Genomic DNA, 19,603 nt, shown 5'->3' with positions numbered 1-19,603 from the left:
ATTACTGGGGGGTCATCTATTGGGGGCAGCTACTGGGGGCATTATTATTGGGGGGCATCTACTGGGGGGTCATCTATTGGGGGCAGCTACTGGGGGACATTTTTACTCTGGGCCATCTACTGGGGGGCATCTGCTGGGGGCATTACTACTGGGGGGTCATCTATTGGGGGCAAACTCCTAGGGGGCATTACTACTGGGGGCAAACTACTGGAGGACATTATTACTGGGGGGGCATCTACTGGGGGCAAACTGCTGGGGGACATTATTACTGGGGGGCATCTACTGGGGGCAAACTACTGGGGGACATTATTACTGGGGGGCATCTACTGGGGCAAACTACTGGGGGACTATTACTGGGGGCCAACTACAAAGGTGCTAACTACTGGCGGCGTAACTACAGGGGCATTACTACTGGCGGCTTGACTACAGGGGCATTACTACTTGGGGGCTAAACTACAGGGGGGCCAAACTACTGGGGGCATAACTACAGGGGCCAAACTACTGGGGGATAACTACAGGGGCCAAACTACTGGGGGCATTACTACTGAAGGCTAAACTACAAGGGGGGCATAACTACCGGGGCTAAACTACAATGGGGAAAACTACAGGGGGCATTACTACTGGTGGCTAAACTACTGGGGGCATTACCACTGGGAGGCTAAACTAAAGGGGGGGGTAAACTACTGGGGTCATGACTGCAGGGGCATTACCACTGGGGGCATAATGACTGGGGGCATTACTACAGGCAACATTACTACTGGGGGCAATACGGGCACTGCAAAAGGGGCACCACTACTATGGGGTCTATATAAGGGGCACTACCAGTACAGTGGACATTGCATAATGAGCGCTACAACTGTGGACATTGTATAAGAAGCGTCACCTCACATGCACCGAAGCCACACGCAAATGTACTTGCCCCTTCCATGGTGCCCCCCCTATCATTTTCTTCTGGATCTGCCCCTGCTTCCACTGATGGTTAAATAGTTCACTGTCTGCAATTATTTAGGTAATTTTTGCCTCCCATGGCTGCTTAAATAATGCCACTTCCTGCCAAGTCATGTACTTTGTTTCTGCTTTTGTCTATTGGTTTCTAGGTTGTGTCACTTTTGTACTAGATTACTGTTACTTGTTATGCCATTTTGCTTTGGTTGATCTCGTAGTCTTCTGATTCAGTCTTCTTCTTTATTCGAACTGCTCTATCTGCTGAATAATTTTGTTTGTATTTCAATGCTATTTGACGGCGATGTGTCCCGGTTCCCCTCTGACCCCCCCCCCCCCCCCCCCTGCTCTGCTATACATTTGTAGATCATGGGCCGTTTATGGTTTCCCATGACTAATGATGCAGAGTATTGCTGTTGGAATGACAGCTGTTCTTTTTGTCTTTTATTGTCTACGTTACCTCCCCCTGTCTTCCCTCTTGTGCTTTCCTTCCTCCCTCCCCCCAATTGGATGAGGTGTTATGGGCGGTTACTCTTTCAACAGGGTTGTATGGGTGACACGGTGATGTGGCAGTGTTGGAATTCTCTGGTAACATGCCAATATGGCTAGTTTGAAGTTAGTATCATTTAACGTGAAAGGCCTTAACATCCCCGAGAAGAGGTCCCGGCTTCTACACTCTCTACATACCGATAAAGCGGACGTGGTGTTCCTTCAGGAGACGCACTTTAAAAGAGGTGCCTCTCCGAAGCTACACTCCCATCATTTCCCGCAGGGATATTATGATTTCTTAGGGGCTAAGGCCAAGGGGGTTGCAATTTTATTGGCTAAACATATTAGATTGCATGACGTATCGGAAGTTCCTATTGGAGATGGGAGGGGCCTGCTGGTGAAGGCTACTATTGCCGACCAAACTTTTACATTTGTTAACCTTTATCTCCCTAATCAGGGTCAGATCCGTTTTATGAGGGAAGCTTTGGAGCTCATAGAACAATCTTTGGAAGGGGTATTAGTGGTAGGAGGTGACCTTAACTGGGCATTGGAGCCTCTTCTAGATACCTCAACTGGAGCACCCAGATCTTTTTAAAATGATATTAGACGCTTTAAGTCAATTCTACATGACTTCCAGCTAATGGACACCTGGCGCCTGCTCCACCCCAAGGATAGAGACTACACGTTTTACTCTTACCCACACAATTGTTATACCCGTATCGATTATCTCTTTGTGGATCACAACTCTCTTGATTCTCTTGTAGATGCCACAATAGGACAAATAGTTGGCTCTGACCATGCCCCCATGACCTGATAACCCATGCAGGCTCAGCTAAGGCTCCTATGATGCTTCTCTCCATAGACACTGAGAAAGCCTTCGACCGTATCGACTGGGTCTTTATGGAAATGACACTGCGACGATTTGGCCTGGGAGAGGTGTTCTTGCAAAAAATCTTGGCGCTATATCGGGCTCCCTCGGCGCTGGAGCGGGTGAACGGAATACTTTCTGACTCGATAACCATCTCTAATGGGACTAGACAGGGATGCTCGTTGTCACCTTTGATATTTGTTGTCTGCATGGAGGCTCTGGCTAGGGCCATTCGGCAGAACCCTGATATCACTGGATTGAAAGTGGGTGGAAATGAACATAGACTTGCATTGTTTGCAGACGACCTCCTGGCGGTCGTTACAAACCCTGCTGTGTCATTACCTACTCTTATGAAAGAATTTTCACGTTTTGGAGCGTTATCCAATTTTAAGATTAATCATGGTAAATCGATGGCTCTTAATATATCCCTCCCTACTGACTTAGTCTCGTTCCTGAGGACTATGTTTCCCTTCACCTGGCACCCCACACACATTAAATATTTAGGCATTCTGATCCCCTCCTCCCTTTCTACTACAGTCACTCTAAATCACCTCCCTTTACTGCGTAAGCTGCGTAAGGAAATGACGCAGTGGCTCCAACAGAAGTTCTCCTGGGTAGGCCGTATGAGCATTGTGAAAATGAATATCCTGCCAAGGTTGCTGTATCTTTTCCAGACTATCCCCTTGAAGCTCCATCATCAGTTTCTGGTAGACACACACAAAGCAATTAGCCGATTTGTTTGGGGTGGCAGTAAGCCCAGGTTCAAGCATTGCTACTTATTTTATAGGAAGGCTCAGGGGGGCCAACAGTTGCCCATGGTTTCGACATATTATCAGGCCACGATTTTGAATAGGATCCTAGATTGGTCGCGACCTGGTGCCAGCTCTAAGCAGTGGGTTGACTTGGAGAGGCGGTCCTCGGGTCTACAATTACAGGCAGTACCCTGGCTTAGGACCATTGGCCGCTCCTCACATTTGACGGTTGGACCCACTTTGGCTCTATGGAGAACACTGCGTTATAAACTGGGTCTTTCTTCATCAAATTCCCTGCTTCTCCCACTTCTTGACAACCCACTGTTTGGGCCGGGTATTGGAGGAGGTGCGGCCGCCAGATGGAAACAGGCAGGCTTGACTAGGGTAACACATTTGCTCTCCGGGGGAAAGGTCAAATCTTTTAATGAACTCAGGGAGGGCACTGATATTCCTGCGACTGACTTCTGGTTCTATCTCCAGACTCGTCACTTTACTTTGTCTCACAGGACAGCTGCTGCATTAACTGGAAGCGTTACACCTTTTGAAGCAATGTGTTCCCAACCCTCTGAACCCACCCATGTTATATCAGGTATATATAAGATATTGCTACATGGTCTTTTCACAGGAGACCCCGCTTTCTGTACGAAATGGGATGCTGATCTTGTACCTCGAGGGATACATATTAATTGGAAAAAACACTGTGAAGTTATGTCCCGTTGCTCTACAAGTTTGGAGGTTACAGAAACACAGTATAAATTGCTTACTAGGTGGTATCGATGTTCCTCCCTTCTGCATAAGTTATTTCCTTCAGTATCCCCCCTGTGTTGGAGGTGTGGAAAGGAACAAGGTACCCTTATTCATATATGGTGGGACTGCCCCCTGATTGCTACCTTTTGGGGCCAGGTTATTCAAATTTCCTCCGAAATCCTACGGTTTCAGGCTCCTACTGGGATTGACTTCTGGTTGCTCTCCCACACTGCAATACCACTAGCAAAGTATAAACATTCCCTTCTCAATCATCTGAATAACGCAGCGAGGGCGGTGGTACCGGTCAACTGGAAGTCTCCGGCCCCCCCAAGATATGGGAATGGTTCCAGCGGATAGAATGTTATAGAACAATGGAGGATTTCGGCGCGGTTTCCCGTGCTGCATCTTTTTTTCTTCTTTTCTTAGCTTTTCCTTTTTTCCTATTTCCTTCCCTTGCTGCTCTCCCTTCATCTTCCCCAGTGTCTGCCGTAGGGAAGACTAATGTGAAGCAATTAGGTCCGCCTGATAATGGGGGTGAATGATCTACATGTAACTACCCTTAACGTCAAACGGTTGAATGTTCCTGAGAAAAGGTCTAAACTTCTTAAATGGCTTAGAGATGAGAAAGTTGATGTTGCTTTTATTCAGGAAACACATTTCAAGATGGGACACGTGCCGTCCCTAAAATGTCACTATTATTATCCTCATGTTTTCCTGTCTAATAACTCTGCTGGTAAGAATTTGGGCGTAGCTATATTACTGGCTCGCCACCTGCCTGTCCTTAATGTTGCCTCCCATAGAATAGCTGAGGGTAGGGGGTTGCTGGTGAAATGCGACATACAAGGTCAACGTTTTTCTTTCTTGAACATATACGCTCCTAACGCTAAACAACCTTCCTTTATATCCTCAGTGCTAGAACAATGGAGGATATTTTGCATTCAGTCCTAGACACACATTCTGATTATGTTGCTACGTGGTTTTCTTGGCTGGAATTTAAATCTACCTCGACCTACAAAGACCAGATCCCACTAGACTCACCATGATACTGCTTTCTTGTGTAGACCGCCTCACAATATGGAAACCATACTTGTACTTAGATAAGATCGATTAGCCCACTCATTCCCCTTCCCTGACTCTGCCCTTTTCCCCTCTCTACCCTTTGTCTTGTCTTCTTTGTATCAATACAGTATAAGTTGTCATTGTGATTTCACTGTATTTTGCTGTACTTTCTTTTTGTTTTTTGTTTTTGTTTTTTACACACAATGCGTATATTATTGCTGACCCTCTGAGGTATGATGTACAACTGATTATTTCCTTGTTGGATCAATTATATCTATTGTGTTTTTCTTTTTCTATTTTGTGTTTTCTCTTCTCTCTTTTCTCTTTATTTTCTCTTTGTGTTTTTTGATGTTCTATGCCAGGGGTGTCAAACTCAAATTCATCGGGGGCCGCATCAGCAGTTTGGTCCCCATCAAAGGGCCGGTTGTATCTGTAGGTCTATCCAAAATTTACCGCTCCACCTGCCTTATATGTGCCCAGCCATCTGCCCCCTTTTAAAGTGCCCAGCCATGTGCCCCCTTTTATAGTGCCCAGCCATGTGCCCCCTTTTATAGTGCACAGGTCCCCATTTTACACATTGCGGCAGGCACAGGTCCCCATTTTACACATTGCGGCAGGCACAGGTCCCCATTTTACACATAGCGGCTGGTACAGGTCCCCATTTTACACATTGTGACAGGCACAGGTCCCCATTTTACACATAGCGGCAGGTACAGGTCCCCATTTTACACATTGTGGCAGGCACAGGTCCCCATTTTACACATTGTGGCAGGCACAGGTCCCCATTTTACACATTGTGGCAGGCACAGGTCCCCATTTTACACATTGTGGCAGGCACAGGTCCCCATTTTACACATTGTGGCAGGCACAGGTCCCCATTTTACACATTGTGGCAGGCACAGGTCCCCATTTTACACATAGCGGCAGGTACAGGTCCCCATTTTACACATTGTGACAGGCACAGGTCCCCATTTTACACATAGCGGCAGGTACAGGTCCCCATTTTACACATTGTGGCAGGCACAGGTCCCCATTTTACACATTGTGGCAGGCACAGGTCCCCATTTTACACATTGTGGCAGGCACAGGTCCCCATTTTACACATTGTGGCAGGCACAGGTCCCCATTTTACACATTGTGGCAGGCACAGGTCCCCATTTTACACATTGTGGCAGGCACAGGTCCCCATTTTACACATTGTGGCAGGCACAGGTCCCCATTTTACACATTGTGGCAGGCACAGGTCCCCATTTTACACATAGCGGCAGGTACAGGTCCCCATTTTACACATTGTGACAGGCACAGGTCCCCATTTTACACATAGCGGCAGGTACAGGTCCCCATTTTACACATTGTGGCAGGCACAGGTCCCCATTTTACACATTGTGGCAGGCACAGGTCCCCATTTTACACATTGTGGCAGGCACAGGTCCCCATTTTACACATAGTGGCAGGTACAGGTCCCCATTTTACACATTGCGGCAGGTGGTGGAAGGAGGGAGAGAGAGAGAAAGAGAGGAAGGGAGAGGGGCTGACTTACATTTGAAGCGGTTCTCGACGCTCTTCAGCCGCCTCTCCCTCCTCGTCTGCGCGGCTCCCTTCTCCCTCCTCCGACGGGGTTTCGTTGAATGACGCGTTTGCGCCGTGACGTCACGACGCAATCGCGTCATTCCGCGAAACCCCGCCCCCCCCCGAGCTGGGCACTCGGGAGAAGGGGGTTTCATGGCGGCGGCACCGCGGGCCATCAGACGAGGTCTGGCGGGCCGGATTTGGCCCGCGGGCCTTGTCTTTGACACCCCTGTTCTATGCTATATTGGTCTATCGACCCATGTGTTTATACAATATCGTACTATTTGTAACATCTTTATTTCTTCTGAAAAACCAGAATAAAGAATATATAAAAAAAGTTAAAAATATAATTTTCTGTGGTTTCAACCTACTGAAGAATGAGCAGATCGATCTTTATTAGACATAAAAGTAAAGTTTTCAGAATTCAGTTTGGACCTGTATCATTGTAGAGCGCAAGTTTATGGCAATAGCTATATGAACAGAAAAAATAAAGGTGTTTGGATTCTGCAAATTAATACACAAGCATTTTTTTTGTGCCATACTGTTACCACTCTTTAAATTTAGAGATCAGTGTCAGTATAATTTTTCAGAGTTGTTCAGTAAATCTATGCATTATTTTCAGCGTGAGAGATATAGGGGGTCATTCCGAGTTGTTCGCTCGCAAGCTGCTTTTAGCAGCTTTGCACACGCTAAGCCGCCGCCTACTGGGAGTGAATCTTAGCTTATCAAAATTGCGAACGAAAGATTCTAAATATTGCGAAAAGACACTTCTTAGCAGTTTCTGAGTAGCTTCAAACTTACTCGGCATCTGCGATCAGTTCAGTCAGTTTCGTTCCTGGTTTGACGTCACAAACACACCCAGCGTTCGCCCAGACACTCCTCCGTTTCTCCAGCCTCTCCCGCGTTTTTCCCAGAAACTGTAGCGTTTTTTCACACACACCCATAAAACGGCCTGTTTCCGCCCAGAAACACCCACTTCCTGTCAATCACACTACGATCACCAGAACGAAGAAAAAAACCTCGTTATGCCGTGAGTAAAATACCTAACTGCATAGCAAATTTACTTGGCGCAGTCGCAGTGCGAACATTGCGCATGCGCAGCTAGCGGAAAATCGCTGCGATGCGAAGAAAAATACAGAGCGAACAACTCGGAATGACCCCCATAATTAGATCACATTCCAAACCTTACAGGGGCTAATTCAGAAGTGTACAGAGTAGCTATCGCCGCTGCTTCTTTGGAATTTTAAAAATTAAATGAAATAGTACTTAAGAAAATGGAGAGTATAGAGAAAAGTAATACAAAAGAAAGAGAATAAATTCCTGAGAGCCAAACAAGACTACAACACCAATAAGATAGTGGAATAGAAATGAAAACCAATCAACCAAAAGATATAGAAAAAACTACTATAACAAACAGGAGGAGGGCTTGGACAACAGTCCAGTTCAAACCTAAAAGACAAGACTACAGGAGGACTGGCACACCAAGGGTCAAAGAAACCCAGATCAGAAACAGATACACAGCTCTCAGCCGCCTCAGTTCAGAAAGAGACAGCAAATTTTTATCATCAGGAATGCCGCATTGGAGGGACAGGTACAGACGACATTCCATAAAAGAAAGTGTTCATATAGCCTCCCCATTAAAAAGAACTCTAAGAGAATACATGGTATGCCTAGCCTAGACACAGGCTGTGTTTAAAAAATTTGCTGATTGGTTGATACTTTATTTCTCTAAACAGCTTAGTACATCACCCCATATGTCTTATATGTCTTGTATGCCATATTTCTTCAATAAATGAGTTTGAATAAAAAAAAACCATGCACTGAATATTGGTCTATAACATAAAGACTTGGAAAACCTCTAGCAGATGCTAAAGAACTGTCTGAGGTTATAGAGGTGGAAACCATTTTTGTAGGCAAAAGGGTGCGTTGCAAAAAGCAAATATTGACTATGAGAGTCAAGCTTTGGCTTTGATTTTATCTGACCTTCAGAGAAAATTCAAAGCGTTATTTTTTTTATGTCATTTTAGATTATGTGGTGTTCTCTCTTAGAGAGCACTTTGAATAAATGCACATATTTCGGAAAACATGGATTTTATATATTTAATATAAAGAAATTGAATGGTTCTGAAAAAGTAACACTACATTGGCAACATTTTTAACATTATCTTCCTTCTCAGAACTGTTTTTGCTTAAAAACGCATGTGAAGAGCCGACCAGAAATGTAAAACATGGCCACCCATATGTTCGCAACTCTGCGTATGCAATCACAGAGTTGCGATCCATACGCAGAAATCGGGTACCGTCGACAATTCTAGTTGACCCATGCACATGCAGGATATACGCAGTAGGAGTCACAGTGGTTCCATGTTTTCTGATCACAGCCATCGCAGCTGATAATGCGCTACGTAGAAACGGCCATGGCACGTCTGAGTTTTCCCAACCACTCCCCACAAATGCCATGTAACGTTACACAAGCGGTCACTTCCTATCAATCTTATGTGATCGCACCTGGCTGGGCCTGCGATCGTTATCTGCACGTGCAGTTGTCTGATAATCAGCAAATTTGCAATTTAGCAACTTTGCAACTGAAGCTGAATAAGGTTCTTAGGGGTATTCTGACCCAGCCGCAATAGTGTCCCGCAGCGCAGTTTGCTGGTGGCAGCAAATTGTGCATGCGCAGCAGGCGCACAGTGGCTGCGCGGCCATACACATTGCAGTTGCATCCCCGATGGATGCGACCGCAATGTGATTGACAGGCGAGAAGTTGTAGGGGCGGAGGTTCGGTGTTGAAGGGTCAGCGCCACAAAAATGGAGGCGGGCAGGGACTGTTTTCAGGGCGGCTGCGTGTGACATCACACGCAGCCGCTCGGAAAAAAAATGGCTGCTGACCGCCTGGCGTAGTATAACCTCAGGGCATTTTTCTCACAAAAATAATCTGAGATTTGCAGAAAATCGGATTCGAAGGGACAGAATTTTATCGCAAGCTCTGTCCTTGCATGCAATAATTGATACATCCCTGTGATGTATTCAATTATCGCATTTCAGATTTATCACATCCCACCCGCATCTGAGATGTGGATTGTGGTAAATATTATTATTATTATCCTTTATTTATATGGCGCCACAAGGGTTCCGCAGCGCCCAATTACAGAGTACATAAATAATCAAAACAGGAAAACAGCAACTTACAGTTGAAGACAATATAAGACAATACAGGGTAAATAAACATAGCTACGTCAGCAGATGACACTGGAATAAGTATCAGGTGGCAGAAGACTGCTGGAGTTGATGCAGTTGAAGATTATTAAAGTAAGAGAAAGGATAAGCACATGAGGGAAGAGGACCCTGCTCGTGAGAGCTTACAATCTAAAGGGGAGGGGTAGACAGACAGGGGTGACACAGATGGGGTACATAGAGAGCGTGGAACAGAGGGTTAGGATTAGAGATGAGCGGGTTCGGTTCCTCGGAATCCGAACCCCCCCGAACTTCAGCCTTTTTACACGGGTCCGAGGCAGACTCGGATCTTCCCGCCTTGCTCGGCTAACCCGAGTGCGCCCGAACGTCATCATCCCGCTGTCGGATTCTCGCGAGGCTCGTATTCTATCGCGAGACTCCGATTCTATATAAGGAGCCGCGCGTCGCCGCCATTTTGACACGTGCATTGAGATTGATAGGGAGAGGACGTGGCTGGCGTCCTCTCCGTTAGAATAGAGAGACACTTGAGTTGATTACTTAGTAATTTTGGGGAGCATTAGGAGTACTCAGAGTGCAGAGTTTTGCTGATAGTTACTAGTGACTGACCACCACCAGTTTTATTTATTATTTAATATAATCCGTTCTCTGCCTGAAAAAAAACGATACACAGTCACATACCATATCTGTGCTCAGCCTCAGTGTGCTGCATGATAATATCATCTATATGTATATCTGACTGTGCTGAGTGCTCACTGCTCACACAGCTGAATTGTGGGGGAGACTGGGGTGCAGTTATAGCAGGAGTACAGTGCACACTTTTGCTGCCAGTGTGACTGACCAGTGACCACCAGTATATTGTCTGCCTGAAAAAGTTAAACACTCCTGTGGTGTTTTTTTTTTTTATTCTATAAACGCATTCTGCTGACAGTGTCCAGCAGGTCCGTCATTCATTATATTATATAAATATTTACCTGCAGTAGTGTTATATTTTTTTGTTCATCTCTATCATCTTTATCATCTCTATATTAGCAGACGCAGTACGGTAGTCCACGGCTGTGGCTACCTCTGTGTCGTCAGTGCTCGTCCATAATTGTAAACCTACCTGTGGTGGGTTTTTTTTTTCTATCTTCTTCATACTAGTAGTTTAGGAGTCTGCTGACAGTGTCCAGCAGGTCCGTCATTATATTATATATACCTGCAGTAGTGATATATATATATTTTTTATATCATTATCATCTTTATACTAGCAGACGCAGTACGGTAGTCCACGGCTGTAGCTACCTCTGTGTCGTCAGTGCTCATCCATAATTGTATACCTACCTGTGGTGGTTTTTTTTTTTCTATCTTCTTCATACTAGTAGTTTAGGAGTCTGCTGACAGTGTCCAGCAGGTCCGTCATTATATTATATATACCTGCAGTAGTGATATATATATATTTTTTATATCATTATCATCTCTATACTAGCAGACGCAGTACGGTAGTCCACGACTGTAGCTACCTCTGTGTCGTCAGTGCTCGTCCATAATTGTATACCTACCTGTGGTGGGTTTTTTTTTTCTATCTTCTTCATACTAGTAGTTTAGGAGTCTGCTGACAGTGTCCAGCAGGTCCGTCATTATATTATATATACCTGCAGTAGTGATATATATATATTTTTTATATCATTATCATCTCTATACTAGCAGACGCAGTACGGTAGTCCACGGCTGTAGCTACCTCTGTGTCGTCAGTGCTCGTCCATAATTGTATACCTACATGTGGTGGGGGTTTTTTTTCTATCTTCTTCATACTAGTAGTTTAGGAGTCTGCTGACAGTGTCCAGCAGGTCCGTCATTATATTATATATACCTGCAGTAGTGATATATATATATTTTTTATATCATTATCATCTCTATACTAGCAGACGCAGTACGGTAGTCCACGGCTGTAGCTACCTCTGTGTCGTCAGTCACTCGTCATCCATAAGTATACTAGTATCCATCCATCTCCATTGTTTACCTGAGGTGCCTTTCAGTTGTGCCTATTAAAATATGGAGAACAAAAATGTTGAGGTTCCAAAAATAGGGAAAGATCAAGATCCACTTCCACCTCGTGCTGAAGCTGCTGCCACTAGTCATGGCCGAGACGATGAAATTCCATCAACGTCGTCTGCCAAGGCCGATGCCCAATGTCATAGTACAGAGCACGTAAAATCCAAAACACAAAATATCAGTAAAAAAAGGACTCAAAAATCTAAAATAAAATCGTCGGAGGAGAAGCGTAAACTTGCCAATATGCCATTTACCACACGGAGTGGCAAGGAACGGCTGAGGCCCTGGCCTATGTTCATGGCTAGTGGTTCAGCTTCACATGAGGATGGAAGCACTCAGCCTCTCGCTAGAAAAATGAAAAGACTTAAGCTGGCAAAAGCACAGCAAAGAACTGTGCGTTCTTCGAAATCACAAATCCACAAGGAGAGTCCAATTGTGTCGGTTGCAATGCCTGACCTTCCCAACACTGGACGTGAAGAGCATGCACCTTCCACCATTTGCACGCCCCCTGCAAGTGCTGGAAGGAGCACCCGCAGTCCAGTTCCTGATAGTCAGATTGAAGATGTCAGTGTTGAAGTACACCAGGATGAGGAGGATATGGGTGTTGCTGGCGCTGGGGAGGAAATTGACAAGGAGGATTCTGATGGTGAGGTGGTTTGTTTAAGTCAGGCACCCGGGGAGACACCTGTTGTCCGTGGGAGGAATATGGCCATTGACATGCCTGGTGAAAATACCAAAAAAATCAGCTCTTCGGTGTGGAAGTATTTCAACAGAAATGCGGACAACAGGTGTCAAGCCGTGTGTTGCCTTTGTCAAGCTGTAATAAGTAGGGGTAAGGACGTTAACCACCTCGGAACATCCTCCCTTATACGTCACCTGCAGCGCATTCATCATAAGTCAGTGACAAGTTCAAAAACTTTGGGCGACAGCGGAAGCAGTCCACTGACCAGTAAATCCCTTCCTCTTGTAACCAAGCTCACGCAAACCACCCCACCAACTCCCTCAGTGTCAATTTCCTCCTTCCCCAGGAATGCCAATAGTCCTGCAGGCCATGTCACTGGCAATTCTGACGAGTCCTCTCCTGCCTGGGATTCCTCCGATGCATCCTTGCGTGTAACGCCTACTGCTGCTGGCGCTGCTGTTGTTGCTGCTGGGAGTCGATGGTCATCCCAGAGGGGAAGTCGTAAGACGACTTTTACTACTTCCACCAAGCAATTGACTGTCCAACAGTCCTTTGCGAGGAAGATGAAATATCACAGCAGTCATCCTGCTGCAAAGCGGATAACTGAGGCCTTGGCATCCTGGGCGGTGAGAAACGTGGTTCCGGTATCCATCATTACTGCAGAGCCAACTATAGACTTGATTGAGGTACTGTGTCCCCGGTACCAAATACCATCTAGGTTCCATTTCTCTAGGCAGGCGATACCGAAAATGTACACAGACCTCAAAAAAAGACTCACCAGTGTCCTAAAAAATGCAGTTGTACCCAATGTCCACTTAACCACGGACATGTGGACAAGTGGAGCAGGGCAGACTCAGGACTATATGACTGTGACAGCCCACTGGGTAGATGTATTGACTCCCGCCGCAAGAACAGCAGCGGCGGCACCAGTAGCAGCATCTCGCAAACGCCAACTCTTTCCTAGGCAGGCTACGCTTTGTATCACCGCTTTTCAGAATACGCACACAGCTGAAAACCTCTTACGGCAACTGAGGAAGATCATCGCAGAATGACTTACCCCAATTGGACTCTCCTGTGAATTTGTGGCATCGGACAACGCCAGCAATATTGTGTGTGCATTAAATATGGGCAAATTCCAGCACGTCCCATGTTTTGCACATACCTTGAATTTGGTGGTGCAGAATTATTTAAAAAACGAGAGGGGCGTGCAAGAGATGCTGTCGGTGGCCAGAAGAATTGCGGGACACTTTCGGCGTACAGGCACCACGTACAGAAGACTGGAGCAACACCAAAAACGCCTGAACCTGCCCTGCCATCATCTGAAGCAAGAAGTGGTAACGAGGTGGAATTCAACCCTCTATATGCTTCAGAGGTTGGAGGAGCAGCAAAAGGCCATTCAAGCCTATACAACTGACCACGATATAGGAGGTGGAATGCACCTGTCTCAAGCGCAGTGTAGAATGATTTCAACGTTGTGCAAGGTTCTACAACCTTTTGAACTTGCCACACGTGAAGTCAGTTCAGACACTGCCAGCCTGAGTCAGGTCATTCCCCTCATCAGGCTTTTGCAGAAGAAGCTGGAGACATTGAAGGAGGAGCTAACACTGAGCGATTCCGCTAGGCATGTGGGACTTGTGGATGGAGCTCTTAATTTGCTTAACAAGGATTCACGGGTGGTCAATCTGTTGAAATCAGAGCACTACATTTTGGCCACCGTGCTCGATCCTAGATTTAAAACCTACGTTGTATCTCTCTTTCCGGCAGACACAAGTCTGCAGGGGTTCAAAGAACTGCTGGTGAGAAAATTGTCAAGTCAAGCGGAACGCGACCTGTCAACATCTCCTCCTTCACATTCTCCCGCAACTGGGGGTGCGAGGAAAAGGCTCAGAATTCCGAGCCCACCCGCTGGCGGTGATGCAGGGCAGTCTGGAGCGACTGCTGATGCTGACATCTGGTCCGGACTGAAGGACCTGACAACGATTACGGACATGTCATCTACTGTCACTGCATATGATTCTCTCACCATTGAAAGAATGGTGGAGGATTATATGAGTGACCGCATCCAAGTAGGCACGTCAGACAGTCCGTACGTATACTGGCAGGAAAAAGAGGCAATTTTGAGGCCCTTGCACAAACTGGCTTTATTCTACCTAAGTTGCCCTCCCACAAGTGTGTACTCCGAAAGAGTGTTTAGTGCCGCCGCTCACCTTGTCAGCAATCGGCGTACGAGGTTACTTCCAGAAAATGTGGAGAAGATGATGTTCATTAAAATGAATTATAATCAATTCCTCCATGGAGACATTCACCAGCAGCAATTGCCTCCACAAAGTACACAGGGAGCTGTGATGGTGGATTCCAGTGGGGACGAATTGATAATCTGTGAGGAGGGGGATGTACACGGTGATGAATCGGAGGATGATGATGAGGTGGACATCTTGCCTCTGTAGAGCCAGTTTGTGCAAGGAGAGATTAATTGCTTCTTTTTTGGTGGGGGTCCAAACCAACCCGTCATTTCAGTCACAGTCGTGTGGCAGACCCTGTCACTGAAATGATGGGTTGGTTAAAGTGTGCATGTCCTGTTTATACAACATAAGGGTGGGTGGGAGGGCCCAAGGACAATTCCATCTTGCACCTCTTTTTTCTTTCATTTTTCTTTGCGTCATGTGCTGTTTGGGGAGTGTTTTTTGGAAGGGCCATCCTGCGTGACACTGCAGTGCCACTCCTAGATGGGCCAGGTGTTTGTGTCGGCCACTAGGGTCGCTTATCTTAATCACACAGCTACCTCATTGCGCCTCTTTTTTTTCTTCTTTGCGTCATGTGCTGTTTGGGGAGTATTTTTTGGAAGGGCCATCCGGCCTGACACTGCAGTGCCACTCCTAGATGGGCCAGGTGTTTGTGTCGGCCACTAGGGTCGCTTAGCTTACTCACACAGCTACCTCATTGCGCCTCTTTTTTTCTTTGCGTCATGTGCTGTTTGGGGAGTGTTTTTTGGAAGGGCCATCCTGCGTGACACTGCAGTGCCACTCCTAGATGGGCCAGGTGTTTGTGTCGGCCACTTGGGTCGCTGAGCTTAGTCACACAGCTACCTCATTGCGCCTCTTTTTTTCTTTGCGTCATGTGCTGTTTGGGGAGTGTTTTTTGGAAGGGCCATCCTGCGTGACACTGCAGTGCCACTCCTAGATGGGCCAGGTGTTTGTGTCGGCCACTTGGGTCGCTGAGCTTAGTCATCCAGCGACCTCGGTGCAAATTTTAGGACTAAAAATAATATTGTGAGGTGTGAGGTGTTCATAATAGACTGAAAATGAGTGGAAATTATGGTTATTGAGGTTAATAATACTTTGGGATCAAAATGACCCCCAAATTCTATGATTTAAGCTGTTTTTTAGGGTTTTTAGAAAAAAACACCCGAATCCAAAACACATCCGAATCCGACAAAAAAAATTTGGTGAGGTTTTGCCAAAACGCGTTCGAACCCAAAACACGGCCACGGAACCGAACCCAAAACCAAAACACAAAACCCGAAAAATTTCCGGTGCACATCTCTAGTTAGGATGAGATTTGGCTGGGTTTGGTGAAGAAGTGGGTCTTGAGAGCCCGTTTGAAGTTTTGTAGAGAGGTGGAGAGTCTGAGGGAGAGAGGTAGGGAATTCCAGAGAATTGGAGCAGCACGTGAAAAATCTTGGAGGTAGGAGTGGGAGGAAGTAATCATTAGGCGGGAGAGTCGTCGTGCAGTAGCAGAGCGAAGAGGATGGGTGGGAGTGTAAGGGGAGATAAAGTCAAAGATGTAAATGGGAGAGGAGTGAGTGAGGGCTTTGTAAGCGAGTGTGAGAAGCTTGAAATAGATTTTGAAAGGGAAGGGAAGCTAGTGAAGGTCTTGTAGGAGAGGAGAGGTGGACGTAGTGCGTTTGGTGAGGAAAATGAACCGAGCAGCAGCATTGGGGATAGTTTAGAGCGGAGAGAGGTATTTGTCAGGAATGCCAGTCAGGAGGAGATTACAGTAGTCCAGTCTGGAGATGACCAGTGAGTGGATAAAGGTCTTAGTAGCGTCCTGGGTCAGAAAGGGCCTGATCCTGGAAATATTTTTTAGATGAAAACGGAAGGTTTGTGAGAGGTGTTGAATGTGTGGTTTGAAGGAGAGGGAGGAATCAAGGATTACTCCAAGACAGCGCACTTGGGGGCTAGAGGAGATAGTAGTTCCATTAATATATAATGAGATTGTGAGAGGTGAGGTTATGCGGGAGAGAGGGAAGATGATCAGCTCAGTCTTAGACATGTTAAGTTTAAGAAAGCGCTGGGACATCCAAACAGAGATAGCAGAGAGACAGTTGGAGATACGAGTGAGGAGAGCAGGGGAGAGGTCCGGAGAGGAAAGATAGATTTGAGTGTCATCAGCATAGAGATGATATTGGAAATCAAAAGAGCTAATGAGCTTACCTAGTGAGGACGTATAGAGAGAGAAAAGAAGAGGACCAAGAACAGAACCTTGGGGTACACCTACAGTTAGTGGACGTGAGGGGGAGGTTGAGTCATGAGAGGAGACAGAGAATGAACAGTCAGAGAGGTAGGAAGAAAGCCAAGAGAGGGCAGTATCACGCAGACCAAAGGAGGGCGTGGTTTTGTTGGAGTGGGCGTGGTTTCGCATAAAGGGGAGTGGCATTGCAGGAAAAGACTACCTTATACCCCAGTTTTGCAACCTGCACGCCCATACGTTGGCCACCACAGGAAAGAAAAATAATCCTGATTCATGCCCCTTACATTATTCGTCATTTTTCCTCCTTATAGTAATGCCCAGTATACATTATGCCACATACTGCAATGGCCCTTAGACATTATGCCGCACACAATAATGCACGACACAATATGCACACACTGTAATGCCCCCGACACATTATGCCACACACCGTAATGTCTGTGACACATTATGCCACACACCGTAATGCCTGTGACACATTATGACTGGAATCGCAATGCCCGTTATACATTATGCTACACACTGCAATGCCCCTGATACATTATAGCACATACAATGTCTGTGACACATTATGACACACACCGCAATGTCCGTGATACATTATGCCACACACTGCAATGCCCGATACATTATAGCACATACAATGCCTGTGACACATTATGCCACACACTGCAATGACCTTGAGACATTATACCACAATGCCCGTGATATAGTATACCATACACCGTAATGCCTGTGACACATACCGCAATGCCCTGCCCGTTATACCCTATGCCACACATCGCAATGCCCGTTATGTATTATGCCACACTGCAATGACCCTGAGACATTATACCACATACCACAATGCCCGTGATATAGTATACCACACACCGTAATGCCTGACACATTATGACACACACCGCAATGTCCGTGATACATTATGCCACACACTGCAATGACCCTGAGACATTATACCACATATCACAATGCCCGCGATATAGTATACCATACACCGTAATGCCTGTGACACATTATGACACACACCGCAATGTCCGTGATACATTATGCCACACACCGTAATGCCCATTACACATTAAGTCCTACAGTAAGGCTTCTAATTACTTTTCAATTACCTGCTCGTTGTCAGGGGTTTCATGCACTGGGTGTCATGCTCGTTGCCAGGGGTATCATGCTCTTGGTTCCATGCACGGTGCCAGGGGTTTTCATGCTCAGGGTGTCATGCTCGTTGCCAGGGGTTTCATGCACTGGGTGTCATGCTCGTTGCCAGGTGTTTCATGCACTGGGTGTCATGCTCGTTGCCAGGTGTTTCATGCACTGGGTGTCATGCTCGTTGCTAGGAGGTAGTCCTTGTTGCTAGGGCTGTGCTCCCAGTGCCACATATGTCCCCAGTGCCAGATATTCCCCCACGGTGCCAGGTACTTACATGCCCCAGTGCCAAATATAGTCGTCCCCCCCATGTGCCAGGTACACATATACCCCCCCAGTGCCACATATGCCCCCAGTGCCAGATATTCCCCCCCAGTGCCACATATGCCCCCAGTGCCAGATATGCCCCCAGTGCCATATATTCCCCCCCAGTGCCATATATTCCCCCCCAGTGCCATATATGCTCCCAGTGCCAGATATTCCCCCCCAGTGCCAGATATTCCCCCGTGCCATATATGCCCCCAGTGCCAGATATTCCCTCCCAGTGCCAGGTATTCCCCCCGTGCCATATATGCCCCCAGTGCCAGATATCCCCCCCAGTGCCATATATGCCCCCAGTGCCAGATATTCCCCCCCAGTGCCATATATGCCCCCAGTGCCAGATATTCCCCCCCAGTGCCATATATGCCCCAGTGCCAGATATCCCCCCCCCCCAGTGCCAGATATTCCCCCCAGTGCCAGATATTCCCCCCAGTGCCATATATGCCCCAGTGCCAGATACCCCCCCCCCAGTGCCATATATGCCCCCAGTGCCAGATATTCCCCCCCAGTGCCATATATGCCCCCCGTGCCATATATGCCCCCAGTGCCAGATATCCCCCCCAGTGCCAGATATTCCCCCCCAGTGCCATATATGCCCCAGTGCCAGATACCCCCCCCCAGTGCCAGATATTCTCCCAGTGCCAGATATTCCCCCCCAGTGCCAGATATGCCCCCAGTGCCAGATATTCCCCCCCAGTGCCATATATGCCCCCAGTGCCAGATATTCCCCCCCAGTGCCATATATGCCCCAGTGCCAGATATCCCCCCCCCAGTGCCAGATATTCCCCCCAGTGCCAGATATTCCCCCCAGTGCCATATATGCCCCAGTGCCAGATATCCCCCCCCCAGTGCCATATATGCCCCCAGTGCCAGATATTCCCCCCAGTGCCATATATGCCCCCGTGCCATATATGCCCCCAGTGCCAGATATCCCCCCCCCCAGTGCCATATATGCCCCCAGTGCCAGATATTCCCCCCCAGTGCCATATATGCCCCAGTGCCAGATATCCCCCCCCCCCCCAGTGCCAGATATGTCCCCAGTGCCAGATATTCCCCCCAGTGCCAGAAATGCCCCAGTGCCAGATATTCCTCCCTCCCCCCCCCCCCCGTGCAATATATGCCCCCAGTGCCAGATATTTACCCCCCCCCCCCCCCCCCGTCGCTTTTTGGAGGGACACGGAGGGCACAGCTCGTCTCTCCTGTGTCCCTCCTGCTGCCTCATCTCTGGCGGCCGCGGGTCTAATAGGGGGAAGTGCCGGTTCGTGAGCCAATTAGAGCTCACGGACGGCACTTCCCCCTATTAGACCCACGGCCACCGGAGATGATGCA

This window comes from Pseudophryne corroboree, chromosome 3 (assembly GCF_028390025.1).
Source record: "Pseudophryne corroboree isolate aPseCor3 chromosome 3, aPseCor3.hap2, whole genome shotgun sequence".
NCBI lineage: Eukaryota > Metazoa > Chordata > Amphibia > Anura > Myobatrachidae > Pseudophryne > Pseudophryne corroboree.
This window is presented reverse-complemented; position numbering follows the sequence as displayed.